We start from the raw sequence: 22,303 nt of genomic DNA, 5'->3' as shown, positions 1-22,303 counted from the left end.
ATGTCTACACATGCCTTATTTCAAAATAGCTATTTTGGAATAGGCATTATTCTTCATAGAATGAGGTTTACAGAAGTTGGAATAAGCTATCCATTATTTCAAAATCATTGCAAAATAATGGCATTTCTGTGTAGATACTTGCATAGTTATTTTGGAATAACGGCTGTTATTCCGAAAAAACTTTGCTGCATAGACATACCCTATCTGAGAACCTTCCACATAAATCAACGGCAATATTGAAGACCTAGTTGGCTTCATGGAAGCTCTAGCACTTCCTTTTATGAGGCAAAAACTCTGGTTGGATTTATAGTTTTGAAATATAAAATGTTAGGTTAATTGATTTAATATTATTTGAAGGGTGTTTTGGTGTTAGTGGTTTTTTTTAATTAATTGGCTAATTGTGTCTCACTTGATGAATGTTGCATATTTTTGCTAATTTCTTCCCACTATGTAGAGAAACCTATTTCTATTATTTCTTCCTCAAACAAATATACTCAAACTCATAAACTTACATAAGCTAGCACATTATACACCTTTTTAACAGAGATAAGGAAAATTGGATAACAAGGCTGGGGTGATCTTTCACAATGAAGTGGAATGAATAGTGTAAAAAGTGACTGAATGCTGGTAACTTCAGGAATAGTTTATGGTTTAACAATGGGAAAATAATTTTATTTGCAAAACATTTATTCAGTAGCTGATAAAAAGTGTATGATTAAACTATTTTTGAACAACCTACAACCAGTTCTAGTTGCCACATTTGCCTATATCCAGGCAGTAAATTCTAGTTTATTGCATATAAAATAAGTTCCTTGGAAAAGAGAGATTAGCAAGAGTAGTTATTCAAGATATCAATAAATCTTGGAGGGAGTTACAAAGTTTGCCTGGTTTATATTACTAACTTTTCACATAGTAATTTAACCAGCTGTTAAAACTAAAAATTGAGAAGTGTCTTAGCAGGTTTCCTGTGCATGATCTTGGGGTGAGATGCTTTTCTCTACTAGAGTTTTTCCCTACTATTTTTATCAGCTGTTTAAGTAAACTGTTGCATCAGTTTGCTTATTTAAGACTACAAAGCATCTGTCTATTAATATTAACACTGCTGGCTGTTGTTATGGCAAGGCTAGTAATTACCAGGCATTTAGAGTTACATGTGGATTTTTTCCTAAAGCTAAACTTAAATAAAATAAACATCTATGGGGTCTTCCTGTTTGATTTTCAGTTATTCTGAGTCCTTACATTTCAGTCAACTTGGGCAACTTTCACAATTAGGCATATGCAATTGCATGACCAGTTTGCGTGAGGAAGTACCAAGACTGTGCAAGCAACTGGACTAACTATGTCCAGACACTCAGCTGGTCCTGAGTATCCAGACTTACTGTTTGAATGTAAGCCGTCCTAGTACAGGGGAGTAGATTAGAAGAAATTGCACTATCACCTTTTCTCTGATTCTACGCAATTACCTAATTTGTGAAGAAAGTTGAAAAAGGGGTCTCCTAATTTTATTTAGGAATTACATTTTTCATAATTAGCTGTAACCTTCGGCACATTTTCTTTTAACTAGACCAGTAAGTCAGCAGGAACAAAATACACATCTTAGTTCTATGGTACACACTTTGTGATAGAACTGTGACTTTGAGGGGGAAACTACAGGTAAATAATGGGAATCCCAAAGGTGGTGAAAGCCTAGCTGCCTTGTGGATAAAAATAAAGGTATTGAGTTCAAAAGAAACTAGCCATTAAAAAGAAAATGTGAACTAGTGGTACCACCTGTATTTCTTCAGATGACTTGTGTTAGTTGCTAATGGGAACAGCTGAATAAAGGCAGCAGTTAAATGGCCAATGAGAATGTGTGTGTCTATAAAAAGATTAAATTCCAGTGTTTTGTCTTTTAACATTTTTATTGCCCTTCCTGTGCTTTTTATGAGCTGTTAATTTCTTTCATACTTGACTATTGTTAATACCGGGCAAATAAATGGCTAAACTGCTTCCAGAGGCAACTTCATCAGCTTTACAGTACTTACATGTTTTCCAGTTAGTGAGCCTGAGTCTAGGTTCCCTTCCCACATTTTGCAAAGGCTTAACTCCACTGATTCAAACTGTTTTTTCCCCCTGACTTTAAGCCAGTGAGAGATCTGGATTGCATCCATATTTCTGTTCCACAGAATAAAATGTCTAAGGTTTTACATAGGAATCTAAATGAAGATTTACTTTGCCTAGATAGCTGTCTTTCCCTTTGTCCTTTCTTTATGTTATACAGAAATTGAATAGCTGAGCAGGAGTTGGTTTGGCAAGTGTGATCATGAACAGATCACTCTGTGTTTTCTGTTGAGTCAAACAAGTAATGGGTACTTTTCTCCATGAAAGTATCTGCCCAGCGATAAATAAAAAAGCAGCACTGAAAACATCCAGCCTATTTGGTTCATGCAGCAGCTTTGGTTTGCCTTTGTAAGTTTCCTTTTCTGTTTTTTAATTTTGCCTACTGAACTGTGTACATGTGGGGTGCATCTAGACTGGCATGATTTTGCGCAAAAGCATTTGCTTTTGCGCAAAATCTTGCTGCCTGTCTACACTGGCCACGAGTATTTGTGCAAGAACACTGACTTTGTAATGTACAAAATCAGTGGTTCTTGAGCAAATACTCTGACACTCCCGCTCAGAGATAAGCCCTCTTGCGCAAGTATTCTTGCGCAAGAGGGCCAGTGTAGACAGCAACATTAATTTCTTCTGCAAGAAATCCCAATGGCTAAAATGGTCATCACAGCTTCCTTGCGCAGAGAGCGTCTACATTGGCATGGATGCTTTTGCGCAAAAGCAAATCTTTTGTGCAAAGGCACATGCCAATATAGATGCTCTCTTGCGCAAATACTTTTAACGGAAAAACTTTTCCATTAAAAGCATTTGCGCAAAATCATGCCAGTCTAGACCCAGCCGTGGAGTAATTGATGTTCAGTGTGTCTATTGCTTATTTACTTATTAAAAATTGTCTTTGAAGAAACCAGGTGCTCTTTGACTTGGCACGTCACAGCATCCGGGGGAAGGACTGAGGATGAAAAATGTATTTGAAAGGCAGAAAACAGAAAGAGATGGATGTATGAATTTGCTAAGCCAATGTATGGACAAAACTAGTACTATGCACTGCTCAGGTTACTGTCATCTCTGGAGCTCCACAAGCTCTACTTGAATGCCTCCTATTGACTTCCCTGGGTATCGGATAAGCCCATAAGTATAAGGCATTCACACAGCTGGTTCTATATACCCCATACCCAAAAGGGAGAGAATCCTCCATTGTTTCAGTCAGTTAATCCCGGGGGGGGGGGAAATAATTTCTAACTGCTCCCCAGTCTGAAAATTACTTTAAAAAAAAAAAAGACAATTATCTTTGAATACAAGACACTGAAATCCTGATGTTTCTTTTCTTTAATGACAAGCCACAAGGGTGGCACAAGACCAGAATATGAGATATTAGCTCTGCATTATGTTAATCTATTCATCTAATGATATATGTTATGATAGTGATAGAACCTTTACCATCTGATTGTGGTGTTTTTCTTTTTATTAATAGAATGCTAGGTGCACCTCCCTCCCCACATGAAATATTATGTAATGGCAAACTTTTTTTGCAGTTTTTTCCAATGAAGTCGGGTTGGAGAGTTTTTCAAATGCCTCTGCTGTGGAAATGAGTTTACTGAATTTTGACACATATGGAATGATCACAGGCTTCTTACCTGGCTAGGAAAGGCTTTCAAGAGCAGAGAATGATATATTTTACAGTTACATGGTCTCGAGGAGCTCTGTGGCCTTTACAAACTTTAACAGAACCCTGCCCTGCTAACATATGTGAGGAGGTGAATGGGAGAAACTGATCAAATATTGGGTGAAAAATCATGAATACTTTGTGAGTGCACAGACATGAGTTCAAAGACAGCTCATGCTGGCCATAGTGATTTGTGCCCTGCCAACGGGCTATATACATGCCCTATACTCCTTACCTGGTGATTTGGTGATCTGCAACAGCTGAGAAGATAAAAAGGCTGCAAGTCAGAAAGGGTGGTTGCCAGACAGGGTGAGGAACCTCTGAGAAAAAGGTTTTTCAGCCAGGGACTGGTAGGGAGCCAGGCAATTTGCTGGTCCTCCAGAGGAAAAGGCTCACAGATTGTGTGTTTGGGAAATGGCCTACTGTAGAGAGGGGCTAAGAAGGAGTTCAAGGAAGTAGTAAGGAATTGGGTAAAACCAGTTGCAAGGGCTTCATACAGGTTCTCTGGGCAGGGCCCCTAGAAGAATGGTAGGCCTGGATTCCCAAGCCCAACAAAGGGGTTAGTAAAGTTTGCAGAGTAAACATGAGCCCCCTAGAATTGCCCCTTTGCTAGAGTTACCAGCCACCTGACTCTTGAACCCTGAGAGGGGAGAGACTATTAACATTCAGAGTGGCAGCAAAACAAGGAACCACCAGATGGGGCTAAATGGTGATTGGTTGAACCTGAAGGGGAGCCTCCTTAACACCTGTTCCTCCAGTATGGGGAGGGGGAGAAGCCTGTGGCTGAGAACAGCCCTGGCTTCAGTATAGTGTGAGCACATGTTTCACTTTAAACTCATGAAACCAAGGGGACTACTTACAAGTTTAAGATTAAGAGATTTACTGGATTGGGGTATATTGGTTGAAGGAAATAAACTGTATTTGTCCTGGCTGAAAGAATACATTTCATTCCCTCTGATGAGCTTTAATAGTCATGTGAATATTCCTAGGTGTAAGTAGCATGAAGAGGGAAGAAGTCACCTCAGAGGCCATGTTAGTAAGAACATTTTATATTTGTGACACTTGACAGCAAAGTGTCAGGTAATGAGTTTGTCAGGCCTGACAGGAACTGCTTTTATACAGCAGTGAATCAATATGCATCAAGGGGATTGTAGGGTCACAATACTAATTTAATACCTTTCATCCAGGAGCACAAAGTTTTGTACACTATGATTGATTAACCCTCACAATATCCTTGTGAGTTAAGCTAAATCTTATTCTCAGATGGGGAAACTGAGGCACCGAACCATTTTTGACCTATCCACATGACTCAGTGGCCTCGAAACTGAATCTTGACTCCCTCTGTCATACAATTAGTGCTCACTCCATCTGTTCAATCATTTACACGGTATGTAATTTACAGGCTTTGTCATTCTATTGGGGGTTCCAGGAAGTCATTTTTAGAAAGCTATTTCCATGTAGTGATGGTTACACTTAGAATCATAAAATCCTATAACTGGAAGGGACCTCAAGAGGTCATCAAGTCCAGACCTCTGCCCTCACTGCAGGACCATACACTGTCTAGATCATCCCTGACAGGTGTCTGTCTAACCTACTCTTAAATAGCACCAGAGATGGAGATTCCAAAACCTCCCTAGGAAGTTTATTCCAGTGTTTAACCACCCTGACAGGAAGTTTTTCCTAATGTCCAAACCTAAATCTCCCTTGCTGCAGTTTAAGCCCATTGCTTCTTGTCCTATCATCAGAGCTAAAGGAGAGTAATTTTTCTCCCTCTTCCCTTTTAGGTACTTGAAAGCTGCTACCATGTCCCCTCTCAGTTTCTTCTTTCCCAAACTGAATAAACCCAGTTCTTTCAATCTTCCCTTTTAGATCATGTTTTCTCAACCTTTAATCATTTCTGTTGCTCTTCCCTGGACCTTCTCCAATTTCTCCACATCTTTCTTGAAATGTGGTGCCCAAAACTGGACATAATACTCCAGTTGAGGCCTAATCAGTGCAGAGTAGAGCAGAAGAATGACTTTTCATGTCTTGCTCACAACACACCTATTAATGCATCCCAGAATCATGTTTGCTTTTTTTGCAGCAGTGTCGCACTGTCATCCACTCAGACCCCTAAATCCCTTTCAGCAGTACTCCTTCCTAGACAGTCCCTTCCCATTTTGTATGTGTGAAACTGATTGTTCTTTCCTAACTGTAGTACTTTGCATTTGTCCTTATTAAACTTCATCTTGTTTACCTAAGACCATTTGTTTATTTTTCCAGATCATTTTCAATTTTGACCCTATCCTCCAAAGCAGTTGCAACCCCTCCCAGGCTAGGTCACAGCTGTTTTTCCAAAACAAAACTTCACTTATGCCCACACTGCAATTGCATTCTTTCAAAAAAAAATCAGAAGAACAGAGGGGGTTTTCCAACATTGGTAAACCTCTTTCTACGAGGAATAAGCCTTTTTCTGAAAGAGCTCTTTCAGAAAAAAGCATGTGTGCACGGGGAAGAGGGAGTTCTTTTGAAAGAAGAGCAAAGAGGAAAAAGCACAGGTGCTCTGGTGGCCATTCCACCCATAGTCATCCCAGCTTAAATGTGAGATAGTGTCCATTCAGTGTGGACACTTTCTTTCAAAAAAGCAGATCTCTTTTTCTATGTACTTTGGCAGTATGGATGCTCTCTTTTGGAAGACTCTTCCGGAAAAGCTTCTTCTGAAAGAAGCCTGTAGTCTAGACGTAGCCTAAGCTATTCAACTTCAGTTACGTTAATTGCGTAGCTGAAGTCGAAGTAGCTTAACTCAACTTTTGGAGCTGTCTACACTGCAGGAAGTAAGAACACTCTTACTTTGACTTCCCTTATACCTTGTGAAAGCAGGGTTACCGGCATCGACCAGAGTTCCCTCTCACTTTGAATTAGTTGTCTTCATTAGACTGCTAATTCAATCCCTGGAATATTGACAGCGGCAGCTTCAATCTTCCTCTGCAGTAAAGAAATACTGTCAGAACTTTTTTAGATATGAAGGTTTTTTGTCTTTTGTGATAGTGCCTCTGGATTTGCCTTCACTCTGCATTTCACTTCCAGGCTACGTCTACACTGGCATGATTTTCCGGAAATGCTTTTAATGGAAAAGTTTTCTGTTAAAAGCATTTCCGGATAAATCGCGTCTAGATTGGCAGGATGCTTTTCCGCAAAAGCACTTTTTGCGGAAAAGTGTCCGTGGTCAATCTAGACGCGGTTTTCCACAAAAAAGCCCCGATCGCCATTTTCACGATCGGTGCTTTTTTGCGGAAAACAGTACTATGCTGTCTACACTGGCCCTTTTGCGCAAAAGTCTTTCGGAAAAAGACTTTTGCCCGAACGGGAGCAGTATAGTATTTCCGGAAAAGCACTGATGATTTTACATGAGATCATCAGTGCTTTTCCAGAAATTCAAGTGGACAGTGTAGACAGCTGGCAAGTTTTTCTGCAAAATCATCTGATTTTGCGGAAAAACTTGCCAGTCTAGACACAGCCTAGTGTACAATAAGTCCAGGGTGACCAAGTCATCTTGTCAATACATTTCTACAATAAAACTCTGGATAATGGCAAGATGTGGAAAGGGGACTCTCATAATGGGGTTTAGTGGGAACTGTGAGATAGGTTACAAGATCCTGTTCCCATTTACAGAGAGGTAGCCATATAAGTGAGCATCTTTAAGTGCCACAAGAATCCTCATTGTTCCCAGTTAGTAATGTGGCACCATGTTTTTTGGAAGGGACACAATCCTCTAAAATATCCACAGTAGCTCCCATGCCACCTAGTGACTCCTGTGTCTTTATAGTCTCCACCAGGCCAAACCTATTACCTGTTCTCTTCATCTTGTATAACAAGATCCAGAGACAGCTAGACCAGACTACCATGGCTACATCTCTATTAAGATCCAGAGAGTGGATGTTTGTGTAGTCTTCACTATAGAATTAATTGTATGGCTCATCCTGCTAAAAAATGTTTGCATTCATTATGATCAACACTATTGTGTCTGCCTTTCCTGCTTCATTATTGCATATTGAAGAATAAGAACCTGAGACTTATTAGTGCTCCAGGATGGACAAACAAATCATTTTAGAATTGTTGAGAAAGTTTTAAACTGTGATGAAATGACTGGGTGACATTTTGCTCCCTGTAGTTTGGGTGTGTAGGATCCTGTTGTCATTATTCTCTATGGCTACGTCTACACTGCAGGCTTTTTGTGCAAGAACTGTTTCGTGCAAGAGTTTTTGCGCAAAAGTCTTTCTTGCCCAATAGCGTGTCAACACTGCCATGTGCTTTTGCGCAAGAGTTGTGCTTTTGTGCAAGAGCGTCCATGGCAGTGTGGATGCTCTCTTGCGCAAGAAAGCTCTGATGGCCATTTTAGCCATAGGGGTTTCTTGCACAAGAAACCCCTGTTGCCCGTCCACACTGCCTTCTTGCTCTTGCTCTTGCTCTTGCTCTTGCGCAAGAGCAAGAGCAAGAGCAAGAGCAAGGGCTTATTCCTTGTGGGGAGAGGAATAATTCTTGCGCAAGAAGCCCTCTGTTCTGATGCTTTACTGTAAATTTACTTGTGCAAGAATGTGTGTGCAGTGTAGACGCGCCGCAAGTTTTTCCGCAAGAAGCCTGCAGTGTAGACATAGCCTATGGGTATGAATACACTGCACGCTTATTTATAAATAAGCTATTCCAGAATAGTTATTCTGAAATAGCTTATTTCAAAAGAGCACATCTACGCTGCAAGGAAGCTTCAACATTCGTCCGAGGCAGGCTTCCCTAATGTAGACGTGCTATCTCGGTTTAGCGCCCTGGGAAGCACTGGGGAGGAATAGCTTAGAATTGTCCCGGTGAGGGGTTATTTTGAAATAGCCGCAGTGGGGCATTCATTTGTTTTACTGAGGAGCAGGAGAGGGCCCTTGTACTGACACCTTTTAATTCTTTGCAATTATGAAGTTTTCATTATATAAAATCCAACTTATGATTATTCTTAGCTCCATTCCCTCATGTGATGCCCCATGCTCCTACTTTGTAGGATGCAAGTGACTTATTTGGAAAAAAGCCCATTTTCTGAGCAGAATGGCTCTCATACGCTACACTTCTGAGACACATCTGCTTATTTAACCAACTGAAATGATACAGAGATGACATAATTATGGGCAAGTGAAGGGAGCTGAATTTCTGTTCTGCCTAGCAATTAATCAACATCATGGTTAGCTAAATTTCACATGCCAGATCTTTATTAATGCTAGTGATGCGTGAGCCATACAGATCACACGCTGACTTTCAGATTACAGGTTGAGTCCACAGAACTAGCAGCTTGAAAAAAAATCATCTTTTGACTGGCATAATCTGAGTATGCCTTTTCTGGAAGACTTTGAGATGCTGCTGTATACTTACAGCTAAATGGTGTCTTACAGCACATTAGCCATGAGAGGGAGCATGAAGAGCTTTAACAGACAGAAGGTGGCTCCTCATATTTGTGTACTGCAACTGTAGACAAAATATTTCAGCAGCAAGAGGTGTTCTGTGATGGATGGAGTTAGTTTCTTTTGAAGAGGTGTCCTCAAACAAGTATGCATCTTCTGGGAATTAGATGCATACAAGTAGATGTGCAGGGAATTAGAACCTCCCCAATTATCCTACCTTGATGGGACATACGCTCTTGGGATTTAGAACACTACTGGCCATGCTAGTTGCTCCTTCCACTAGCTGTACACAAGTAAAGTGACAAGTTGGTCATTAAGTTTCAGAATTCTCTTTTGCAGTCACTTTTCAGAGTATTGCCACATTGAAAATGCATCCTCTTTCTACTGCTGTTTATTTTAGCGCCATCTCCATCCCTCCATTTTCTCTGGTATTTTAAATTGTTGCCAGTCACAATCTAAAAGAATTGTGCCAACAAGTTATTTTTTCTTAGAATCTGAGGGATAAACCCAGTACCAAGAATTCAGCTTCAGGGATCTATTACCTTGAAATATGGCGTTCTGGTGCATTAAATGGAAGGTAGTCAAATCAGTGATGGATTAGCAAACCAGCATCTTCCATTCATAATACTAACCAAACCTGTGCTGTTTCCGTCTTGCAAATTCTCATTTCACAAGGAGGCAGGGAAGTCAGAGGAAGAGTGTTCTGCCTTTGACTTCCTGCTGTGTAGAAAGCGCCAAAAGCAGAATTAAGCTATTTTGACTTAAGTTATGCAATTGATATAGCTCAGGTTGCATAGCTAATTTCAGCTTTAGCCCTGCTGGGTAGACATGCCCTTAGACTGGTGTAAATCAGGAATGATTCCATGTAGGTAGATTCAGATACACCTGTGTAAGTGAAAATAGAAGCATGCCATGTGCATTCATTGACAGTTCTCTGTTTTTTAGTCCTTTGTGCCTGTTGGATTTAACATTATTTAATCTAAAATGCAGCATTATAGAGAAGGGTTAGGCTTTACTTGTAAGTGGTCACAGCCTGTCAAAGTAAGTACTGGCAATCTCAGAAGAGATCATGCTCTCACTATGTGCACGACAAGGAATTTTCCCCAAGGAATGGGGATTTTGTAGAAATCTGTGACATTAATTTAACAAAAGAGCAGATTTCCCTTGTCATACCTACTGGGGAAGAGGAAGCAGACTGGATCTCAAGACTTTCACTAGATCAACCTCAGATTCCAAACTAATTTGAGATTTCTGGAAAAAGTGTAAAGCAGCTTACTCCCATAGTATCATTCTTAATCTGGGTCTGCTCCTCCCCCCTCCCCCTTCAACCTCAATCACCTGTAGGGCATCGGCTTCCTTCCATATGGGCTTCCTCTCCAGCTAAGAACTCCTTACTGTATACTGCTGTTCTCTCTTTTCTTGTAAGGCCTGTTGAGGGCTCCATTTACCATTTCACTGGGTCATGAGCATTTCCATTTTAGGACTCAGACACCACAGAGTTCTAGAAAAAAATACAGGAAAATGGGAAAGGGCACGTGTGAGTATGTGTATGGGGCAGAAGTGGGGAAGATGGAGGATAAAACATTAAACACGAGGGTAGAAATTCAGTTGTAGCTTCTAATGTAGATGCAAAGAATTTGCCAGCATTAATTTAGAATCCAGGGGAGTAGAGATCTCAGCATAAAGATGCCACTGGTTTTATTGCTGCCATCTCTTCAATCTGAGGAGCACAAGTTACTGGAAGAATCACACACAACTCTACATAGTCTGAGCATGAAAAATAAGCTGTGTTCAATTCTTGCACCCATTGACAGTGCCCTAAGCTACCATGCAGAATGACCTCTCTTAGATCTTCTTTATAACACATTTGTTGTTTATAGGAAAAAAGTCATACTAGATGACTTACTGTTATGTGACTTATCATGACATAGGGCATGTCTTCACTCACCATGCTGAAGATAGCTCTTCTGGCATTCAATTTAGTGGATCTAGTTAAGAACTGTAAATTGAACACTGAGGGCAGCTTTGGCCAGTTCCAGTACTCCTCACAGTCATGAGGAGTAAGGGAAACCAATGGGGCTGTGTCTAGACTGGCAAGTTTTTCCGCAAAATCAACTGCTTTTGCGGAAAAACTTGCCAGCTGTCTACACTGACCGCTTGAATTTCCGCAAGAACACTGACGATCTCATGTAAGAATGTCAGTGTCCTTGCGGAAATACTGTGCTGCTCCTGTTTGGTTAAAAGTCCTTTTGCGCAAAGCTTTTGTGCAAAAGGGCCAGTGTAGACAGCTGAGATTTGTTTTGCGCAAAAAAGCCCCGATCTTGAAAATGGCGATTGGGGCTTTTTTGTGCAAAAGCGCATTTAGATTGGCACGGACGCTTTTCCACAAAAAGTGCTTTTGCGGAAAAGCGTCCGTGCCAATCTAGACGCTCTTTTCCGCAAATGCTTTTAACGGAAAACTTTTCCGTTAAAAGCATATGTGGAAAATCATGCCAGTCTAGACATAGCCATGGGAGTATTTGCTCCTGTTGGCCTCCCTCTGTGAAGATGGCACCAAGCTCAGGTTAAGGTAAGCCAATTCCAGCTATGAATTTTATATAGCTGGAGTTGATCTTCCAGATCTAGTGTAGACCTGGCCATAAAATAGCTGGCAAAAAGGACAGCAGATACAAGGATGTATACAATGTAATGCTGGGTCCCCAGATCTTTTGATACAGATCACTTTTCCTTTAAGTTAACAAGATGTGAAGCTACTGATTGGTACTATTTGTTTTGGTATCAGTATTAGAATGCCACCATACTTAAATGCATTTGCATCAAGAGATCAGCTCACTCTTTAATCATATGTTCAATGCTGACATCTTAACTTTGGCAGGACTTACTCTTCCCTCATATTTTATGAAGCATATAGACATGATTTTTAAATTTTTAATTCCAGCACAGCTTATTAAACACTCAGGCATGGAGAAGCACCACCAGTCAAAGTTGTCATTATTATATGCATGGAGGGTTATCGTCTGCCTTTCTATCCTCATAATTCATTAATGATGCACAGAGCTTTGTCATTTGTCTTTTTCAATTCTTTGTCTTGATTGTGTTGCTTATGCTTTATGACACACAGAGACTTGTGTAGCAAGTATTCATCATCAGCATTATCTACGCGTTGGAATGTATCATCTGTTAGGCCCCAGAATTAATTTTTGTTTTCATTGTAATTTTTCATATTTATTTCATTCTAAAGTAATTACTTACCCATGCTGCTTCTTTTTAATTCTTTAATTTACTGAGACAACTATCAACACAGTTAGACCATATGTTAAAAGGTAACCAATCCACAGAGACTAACCTTTTTTCCATTTCCTATCCACTTATCCCCTGACTATTACACCAGGGTTATTCATTTTATTCCTAGCTGTGGAATTCCATGTTATCATTCAGATAGTGACCTCCAGTAATGCTATCCAGTCTTCCATAAAACTGCCAGTTAGGAATGTCTCTCACCAAACATGTTGGGTATGCATGTCTGTGATGCAAACTCGAGTCCATGGGGAGCTGTGCATAGACTACTAAAGCACTTCTGATTTCTCTGAATCATCTTGAAACCTCCCCCCAAGACACTCTGATCATGGGATGTAGCGAATGTTTTAAGTTTTGCAAGCTTGGCTTAAAAAGCTTCATCAAATGTTCTGACACAACTGGCACTCATTAACATTTTTGAGCTGTAAATACCCCAAACCAGGATTATCTAATTGCCAGTAATTAAACTGCAAGGTTCTTTGTGAATCGTTCTCCTTTTTTTGATAAGTCTGAAGTGTTTCAGCTCCCTGGTGGCATTCCTACATAGATGTGGGCCTGCCTCAGGCTCCCTGACTGACTCTCAGAAGGTAAAAGGGAAAAAACTTGGGCTGTGTGTACTCATCTTGCATAAACAGTTGAGCTGGGGCTACTGGTGTGAGTTAGTAGCAACAATTTTCTTTGATGACTTCTTCGTATTAAAAATATATGGGCTCACTCCACTCATACCACTTATTGCCAGATAGGACTTTTTAAAGGATCTTGGTGTACACAAATTCAGAAAGGGAGGCACCTCATTGAAATGGTTCTAATATTCAGAAGCGTGAGACCACATTGTTCCATTTGGAACTGGGTTGCTTTACATTTCCTCTTTTTAAAATGGGGTAAGCCTAAATAATTTGGAAAAAATCAGGTACCTTCAAAATGGAGAATTATAGACCAGCCAACATTTTTTAATACGTTGAAGGCTTTTATATATAAAAAAAGACAGTTCTTCATGTTCATTGAAGGCAGGTCAAGAAGCAATCATCTTAATCTTCAGCACGGGGTAGGGGTGAACTTTTATAACTATAAGGGAGTTTTTGGTATCCCTGTCATTGAAGGTTTTAAAGAACAAGCTAAACAAACACTTGTCTGGGATGGTCTGGTAAACTCTGTCCTCCCTCAGAGATGGGGACTGGAGTAGATGACTTTTTGAAAGCCCTTCCAGACTTTCATTTCTATGATTCTATGCTGGCAAGTATTCTTGCTTCTGAAACTGGTCACATCATCTTACAGAAGTTGGTTGTCCTTGATTATCTTTCATGTGTTTTCCTGAACTTCCTGTTCCCTCTAGTCAGGCCAGAGATGCCACAAGAACAGCCTTTGTTGTGGCATTTTGGCACTTCTGCTTTTATTTGCAGTCAGAACAAGGAAATGCAAAAGGGGTGGAAACAGGCTTTGTGATGGTGGCAGCCTGGGTCCTTTCAATCACTACTGGAACCCCAGGTAGTGTGTTCCGGGTGGTGCTAAGATCTGGTGGTAAGAATAACTAGAGATGTGGCGGGTCCAGCTGCCCCCAACCCTACCGTTCTTCTCAAGACCCCACCCCTTCTGGAAGCTTGGGGTCACCACCAACCTTGCCCAGGGGCCTGGCAATTCTGTTGCCCTCCTGGAGTGAAAATATATCTTTGTAAAAGGCTAACCTCTTGGGAACTGGGTGTGTCTAGAGATATTTCTCACTGCTACTCAGTGGTGTTTATATCAGTATTGGAAACCTCTGCCCCAGTTACTCTTGAAGTGGAAGTTCCTGTGTATTTTCATGCCCTGGGGCCTGAAATCCATATTTACTGTTCCTTTTGCTGGGCATTTCCATAGAGGCATATGGATCATCAACAGTGAATTACTGGTACAATCCTTTTGGATCCCTTCAGATAATGAGGGATATAATGGGGTCTGATAGGTGGGTTCTAGCAGCATTCCCCATGCAGCAGGAGAGCTGTTTCTCAGCCAAAAAGAGAGAGGGTATAAATGGCCATGTCATGCACCCATGTCTCAAAGCTACCAACTGCAGGATAACTGATGAAAACAAGTGATCCTATGTAAGCCCTGCACAATATCCAAAGAAGTGCAGTCAGCCCTGTCACCATTATTTACCTTAGGAGCTGATGGGGGAGTGAAAATTGGGATTGTGCACAACCCTAGAGGGTCTTAGAGGGTCCCTTGAGTCAAAACCCAAAAAGGAATTTAATATTCCTTCTAGGAAGCAGGAAGGAAGAAGTATTGACAGGCCTGAATGCCTCTAGATGTGCTCTCTGAATGTGGGTATCCCACAAGGGGTGGAACTGTGACTTACATGGAAGGCGAAGTCACCAAAGCAGCCTGGAACGTACTTGTGACTAGGTGAAGTTGCAGAAAACCAAGGAGAAACTGAGCCAAAGCTTTTGCAATACTCCCCTTATACTGAATGTGCTCTGAAGCAATGAAACATGTAATAGGAGGGAGGCTACATTCCAAACCAAAATGCAGAGTTACATTCCTGGAGAATTTGGTTCAGTGTATGTGCACAAAGGCAAGCTGGAGAGTAAAGAAGGCAAAAAGAGAGAGAACTGAAACAACTCGCTGTAGCTTTATTTTCCTCTTTCAAAAATCAAAACACGCCAAAAATAGATGTGTCCCTTCTATCTCAGGCTCTCATTTGTACTAGCAGCATGCATGCCAATGGGTGTCTCACACATGGTGCTGTATGCAATGATGGGAACACATTTGGGAAGCAGCCTTCTACAGACTCTGCTGTGACTGTAATGCCATGTTGGTACCACATGTCTGCTTAGACTGTCCACCCTCATGCGCCAAAGACAGCATCCATGACCCACAGGGAGAGGATCAGGCTTGAGGCTGCCAAGCAGGCTGTGTTCCTTTGGATGCTTGGGAAGCTCATTAAGAACACATGTGGGGATGAAAGGTCACATGCTGTGTGTTTGCAGGCTCAGTGTGAGCCCACAGCAGACTGAACTAGCTAGAAAAGAATGGTGCTAAGGGGAGCTAGCCAAAGTGTGTAATATGCAGTTATTCCAAGTAGTGAGAGACAGCCTTTGAAGTCGGGGTGCATAGCCCACACATGAGGTAAGAAGTACCCAGTATTCCCCTGAGCACACTTACGTGGGTTAAAAAAGCATTCTCAGGTAGAGTGCAGGCCAAAATGCAGAATTCCCTGTTCGTGCAAAATGTCATGTTTTCCAAACCTGATATTGTTCCTTATTGGAACACAAACAAATTCTATAAAATGTACTGTGAACTGCAAATCTACCTGAAAACCAGGGTGTTTCCCCAAAGGCAATCTGTTTCTTGAGACCTCCACAGCTGGCAGAATGTCAGTTATCTCAGCTGCTGCCACGTGTCTGCGGCTCCAAGCTGGTCTTGCCATAAGGGATTCTCTGGGAGGGTGGTTAGATGGACTTGCACAGGCTGTGCTGAAGTGCAAGCTATTATGTCCTCACTGGTTTGAGACCCAGGCTAGCAAGATCAGAGCTTGTAAAAGGAAGGTCTCCTTGAGGTGCAGCCTTACCCTGTGGAAATACCAGAGTGCCTAGGCAACTGCATTCTGTTCTGTCCCTTTGAAGTTGGCCTTCACAGACAGCTCCTGTAGGGCAAAGGCACAGAATATACCCATCCCAGGAGTAGAGCATACAGTCAGACTCAACCAGCTCTGATGCCCAGTACTAAGGGAGGCAAGGGACATAAATCCACCAACCCTTCCACATCCTTTTTTTAAGGTGTTGTGCATCTTGAGAGGCTGTTTGGGTTTGTTCTTGGGGAGCAGGAGGGCTGCATTTTGCCTGCCAACAAGAGGGAGGGAAACCTCCTAATTCCTTGCTCCATCTCCTAGGCAGTTGAACAGCTGGATTTAAAGTTTCTCTAGGCAGCTATCTTATCTATGTATCTGCAGAATGGCCAGTACATTTTGGGGCACTGTATAAATAATAATTCATCAATAGTTTCCTGCCCAGTAGAGTTGCATTGTTCTAACAATGCTTTCCCTGTGGTAAATCAGGGAAGAATGATGTTCATTCTAAGTCTCCCAAGCAGCAGTATCCTTTCATAGAAGAGTGTAATAGTGGCTTGTTACACTGCTGTAAGCCTACTGAAGTCAGTGCATGTATACCTGATCTCCATCCATGCAAGCAGAATATCTGGCTTTTAACTAGGCTATCCCTCAGCTGCTAAAGTTGGGGGATTAGAACCCACCTACCTGCTTTCTCCAGCCCAATGCCCTATCCCCTAGACCATGCCAGAACCTGAGTGAAGTTCAGGCCCATGTTCTTCTTAGTTGTACTGGTCATGGGGCAAAGCAGGGCTGCTCAGCAGAAAGGCACTACATAGAGTAGAGTGATGGCTCTGGTGGATATGCCAAGGCAACATTAAAAAAGAGGACTGGCAGTCAGTGCAACTTGTTGATGATGAAATTCTGGTAACTGTCTATCTTCCCTTTGAGTAAATTAGGGAGAGGTTTTTCTTTAATGCTTTGTTGACATGAAAAAAAAATCTGGTATCTATCTCCTGCTTGCTCCTCCAGAACGTAAATAAATATAAAAACGCCCATTTATCTGTTCTGATTATAGTCTCAGTTCTGAGCAATACAGGAGAGATTAAATCCATGTGCTTTGTGTACAGCCTGAGGCTCTTTCACGGTGGGAGCAGAGCTGTACCTTTGTTCCATGTGTTGCTCCAGATTCCATAGATGTCTCTCTTGCTGCAGTCACTTACCGCCATATAAAGATCACTCCAGTTCTCTGCACCAGCTTTGCAAAATGCTTGTTCTTATTAGTCTGAACAGTGGGAATGTGTTGTTGTGGGCTGACGTAGAACATCTCTTTGTCTCCAAGGGAACATTTTTTGCCAATCTACATGTTATTGCATTTGTCTGGGAGCCACAGGCATGCTACTTGAGAACATATAGGTTTGTTTTTGTTTTTAAATCCACAGCGTCATATATTTAAGGCCAATTTTTTCTCTGTAACCAGTATAAATCATTAATCCCTTCACAGATTTCATTTAAATTAGATTTATACTAGAGACTGTAGACAGAATTTGGCAGTCTAGAACTTTTCCTATATAGCTGAATGAAGAAAACTGTCATTTTCAATGTCTAGATTTTATAAGTATTATATTTAGATTTGAACATGAATAAAAGTATTTATTCACAGTCTGTAGGTATCCTTTATGTAACTTACTAAAGATACAAGAGAAATATTAGCCAGTTGTAACTGAATTACACCTGAGCAATTAAAAATAATAACCCAGGCAACTAAAAAATCTCAAATCACTTTTGTCCTTCAGCGTTCCACTCATTTGAGGAAAAGATGTTTATTTAGAAATAAGAAGAAGGCCTGGTTCACAAAGCAACTTCAAGTTTCATGCCTATGCAATTCCATTAGTTTCAATGGATTAACCCTGGAGAAATACAGAAGAATGGCCAAACTGTGTCAGACTAAAGTTCTGTATCCTGTTTTCCAATAATGGTTTATACGAGGTTAGGAGTACAGGGATGACGCAGGCCCACACATTGAATCAGAATATCCAGAAAAGTTATTGCAAAAGAAATAGGTCAAATGTTGCTCTCCATTGCAATATTTTAAATTCACTGAATTTAAGCTGTTCTAACTTAGACCTGCATTTAATGCAGGTTTTGTCCTACTGAATTAATGCTAGTTTGCTATTTAGGCTGTTTATGGGAAGGGCCAACACAGGACTTCACTAACCTTTGAGATACTGGCCCATGAAGAAGCATACAGAGGCCACATACAGGACCGGCCCGAGGTATTCTGGCGCCCTGGGCACGGGCGTGCAGTGCCACCCCCGGGCACACACTGCATGCACGGGCCCACCCATGGGGAACGGGCCCGCCCTCCTGGCGTGCGCAGGCCCGCCCCCGGGGCGCACGGCACATGGGCGGCCTGGCTACAGCCACTGGCGCGCAGCCTGGGGTCCGCCCCCTGGGGCACACGGCGCATGCGCGGCCCGGCTACAGCCACTGGCGCGCAGCCTGGGGCCTTCCCCTAGGGCGCGTGGCGCAAGTGCGGCCCAGTCCGGCCCGGCTGTCGCTGCTGGCACACGCGCCGGGCCGTGTAGGGCCCCGCAGCCATGGGGGGAAGAGCGCTGCTGGCTGGCTCCGCGGGGATGCGGGCGGGCTGGTGTTGCAGGAGCTGGGCGCACAGCGCCTGATGGCAACTGTAAGGGACACCGCGTGCCACTTACAGCTGCCATCAGGCACCCCCCATCGGTTGGTGCCCTGGGCAGCTGCCTGGCTCACCCATGCCTCTGTCCGGCCCTGGCCACATACCTGGTACTGCACTCCTTTGAAGCTTGCTACTTGCCTTCTATGGGTACGTCTACATAGCAGCATTATTTTGGTATAAGTGTGCATCTACATTGAAAGCCTTTATTTCGAGATAATGTCGAGCTGGAGGACTTCTTACTCTGACTCCTGTAACCCTTATTGTATGGTAAGGGAAGTTGAAGGAAGAGTGTTCTTCCTTTGACTTCCTGCTGTGTAGACAGCGCCAACAGACAAATTAAGCTATTTCAACTTCAGCTTTGCAACTGATGTAGCTGAAGTTTCGTAGCTTAATTCGGCTTTCGCCTTGCTGTGTAGTCATATACCCTATGTGACCAGGCAGTTCTGTTGGCTAATGCAGTGGGAGATGGATGTGCTCTCTTTTGCCACCTTGCACTCCTGGAGAAATAGTGAGAGCAATCCCTCTGTATTAAAAGGGATTGTTTTAAATATTTTCCAGTTTAATGACCAATCCCTCAAATTACCATGGACCTCTTCATTAAAAATAATAGAACCTCACTAGTTTGTAGCAAGGATGGAGAGGCCTTTTGTGTATTAGCAAGTATGCAGATGAAGATAACAGACCTAGGAATATCCTTACTCTGATGTTCATTTTCTATTGATTACAATGGAACTCCACAATACACTAGCGAATGTTCTGCAAATTATTTATTAAAATATTTGATCTCTGGAAATGATATTGGAGCCTCTAGTAGTTAAAGGTCTGAGAGGTGGGGATTGCTGAGCAGATCTTTTGGTACAGATTGTGAAGCATGGAAATCAGTGAACTACATATTAATGAGGTCTAAACAGAACATGGACTCTGCCATGGAGGCTTCACAATGCATTATTGAAGCCTAGTTTTGTCTATCACAGTAACAACACTAAATATTGGAGCTACTGAAAGCAGCAAGACCTTTGGTTTCCTATTTTTACTTCTGCCATGTAATGCACAAGACAGGATATATCTTGTATATTCTCACAACTCTTCTCTTAATACAGATTGAACCTCTCTAGTCTGGCAATATCTGGGGTTCCACATGATTTTAGTTATCTGGATTTTCATTTTTCATGGGTGTGGCCAAGTTTCCCACAGTCCCGTAAAGTTTGTTTACAGGCACCTGTCCTGGCTCTCAGTGTCCTGTGCTGCTATTTAGCTCTAATTTACCCATCAATGTCCTCTAACAGCCCAGTAAGGAATGGAAGTGCTGGTAATGCAGCTGAACAATATTGACCTTCCGTGTTCGGCAAATTCTCAGGTTTGGAACAAGTCAGGTGCCGGACTAAAGAAGTTCAACCTCTTCTAGTCACTTACATCCAGTTGTCACTGGCTGTGCATAAGAGCAGAGAATTGATATTCAGGACAGCCCCTACCCTTCCTGGTCTGGAATTCTCTTGGTACTAAACTAAGTTTTCTAAATATTTATGCCATCATTTCTCCCAAATTAACTTAGAACCAGACAAGACCAAGAACTGAATTGTACAAAGGGTTGTGCACTTGGTCATCCTTATTGTAACCAATGGGACTTTGAGTCACGTCTGTACTATGTTAGACAGGAATATAATTTCCTGAATTGTTTGATGTATTAAGTCTTAGTGAGCAAGCCCATATACAAGGTCAGGTCTTCATCTGTTGTAAATCAACTTACCTCCATTAAAATGGAAAGACCTTTTAGTCAGTGGAGCTACATTGATTTACACCAGCTGAGGCTCTGACAGATAATCTGTATTTAAAATTGATGGGGTTGATTTTCCTCTCCATTCACTTACGTGGAGTTACTCCGGATAGAACTCACTATGCATGAAAGAAAATGTATCTAAAATGTGATGGTTCTGTTTAAGTTTGAAATTTAAAGTTTGTCAACTTCACTATTGAGCCACTTTCACCATAGGCAAATCAAATAGTTTTGGGGTACACCCCACTTTAGTTCCAAAATTTCCCCCCATAGAAAGGTGTTTCTTTTCAGTATGCGTTTCAACAACAAAAAATTAGATTATATATTTCAAGTTTTTCCCAGAGCTTTTCCTTCATTTCTGTGGGAAAAAAAACATCCCGTGTCTTTCACTTTAGACTCCTCCACATTTTCTTGCACTGGGAAAAGAGAGATAAAAGGAAAAAGAGCAGGTCTCTCCAGCCGCACATATAGCCTAGTTTCTTGTATTTAAGAAAAATAAAAAATTGTAATGAAAAATTGTCAACTACAATATTTTCCAGTCTTTTTTAGAATTTTATTATGGAATATACCTACTGTTTTTCCTGTCAATAGAAATTTCATTTGTTCAGAAAGGCTTCACACCATTATAAGTTCAACTAGGGAGGCTAATGAGGGCGACCAAAATTGCAAATGAAGCATGGGATTTAAATATCCCATGCTTCATTAGCATGTTCCCGGGTGGTCACCATTTTGGAAACTGACTTAGCCCGGAATAACTGCCCGTGTTCACACTCCTCATGGAATGAGGTTTAACAGCTAATTCGAGTTAGGTGTTTACTTTGAACTCCCATTTCACTGCCGCGTGTAGACGCGGGCAGTTATTCCGGGCTAGTCAGTTTCCAAAATAGTGACCGCCCGGGAACATGCTAATGAAGCATGGGATATTTAAATCCCGCACTTCATTTGCACTTTCGGTCACCCTCATTAGCCTCCCTAGTTCGAACTAGGGGGCTAGTGTAGACGTACCCTAAGACACGGTGGTGGTAGTCTCTACTAAACTGTGGCAGAACTTCAGCTTTGTCTTAGGGATCCTGTGCTTCGGGGGGGGGGGGGGGGTGGCACTTACCTCAGAGGCTCACTGTGACCCTCAAGGTAGCCTCTTTTCCTTTCCTGGAGAGAGGCATAACATAATTCAGCCACCTTCATCATAGGCCAGTCAAACAGGTTTGATGTGTACCTCTCTTTAGTCCCATGCTCACCCTTCAGGGCTAGTCTCTGTAGTGGAGCAGGAAGAGTTGGGGGGGCACTGGGCCCATCTTCTGCTCCAAGTTCCATCCCAGGGACCCTAAAAGGCAATGACAGCAGGTAGTGATTCCTCCACCACCAGAGCTGCAGCTTTTCCTTGAGTCACTTCCTCAACCTATTCCTCCCAGTATCTTTCTCCTGGTACCTCAAGGTCCTTCCACGTTTCCTCAGCACCTCTTCACTCCCCATCCTTTGGTTCCAGACACTCCCTGAAAGGAAGCCTTTTAAACTAGTTGCTGCAGGACTTTATTGGACCACTGGTGTTCTGATTAGCATGTCTCTCTCTTGCATTTCACCAGCTCTTAATTGGCTTAATCTGCTTGCTGTACAGCAGCCCTCTTTGCCTTGGTCACTCGGGGTACATCTACACAACAGCATTATTTTGGAATAACTAATATTATTCAGAAATAACATAGGCTACGTCTAGACAGTGGAGCTATTTTGGGATATCGGAAGTATTCCAAAATAGCAATTCTGCATCTTTAAACTCGCTTGTTATTTTGAAATATATTATGAAATAATGGGCATGCGACTCCGGCATCCCTGTAATCCTCGTTTC

Source organism: Pelodiscus sinensis, chromosome 12 (assembly GCF_049634645.1).
Source record: "Pelodiscus sinensis isolate JC-2024 chromosome 12, ASM4963464v1, whole genome shotgun sequence".
Taxonomy (NCBI): Eukaryota; Metazoa; Chordata; order Testudines; family Trionychidae; genus Pelodiscus; species Pelodiscus sinensis.
Note: the sequence above shows the minus strand (reverse complement) of the source record.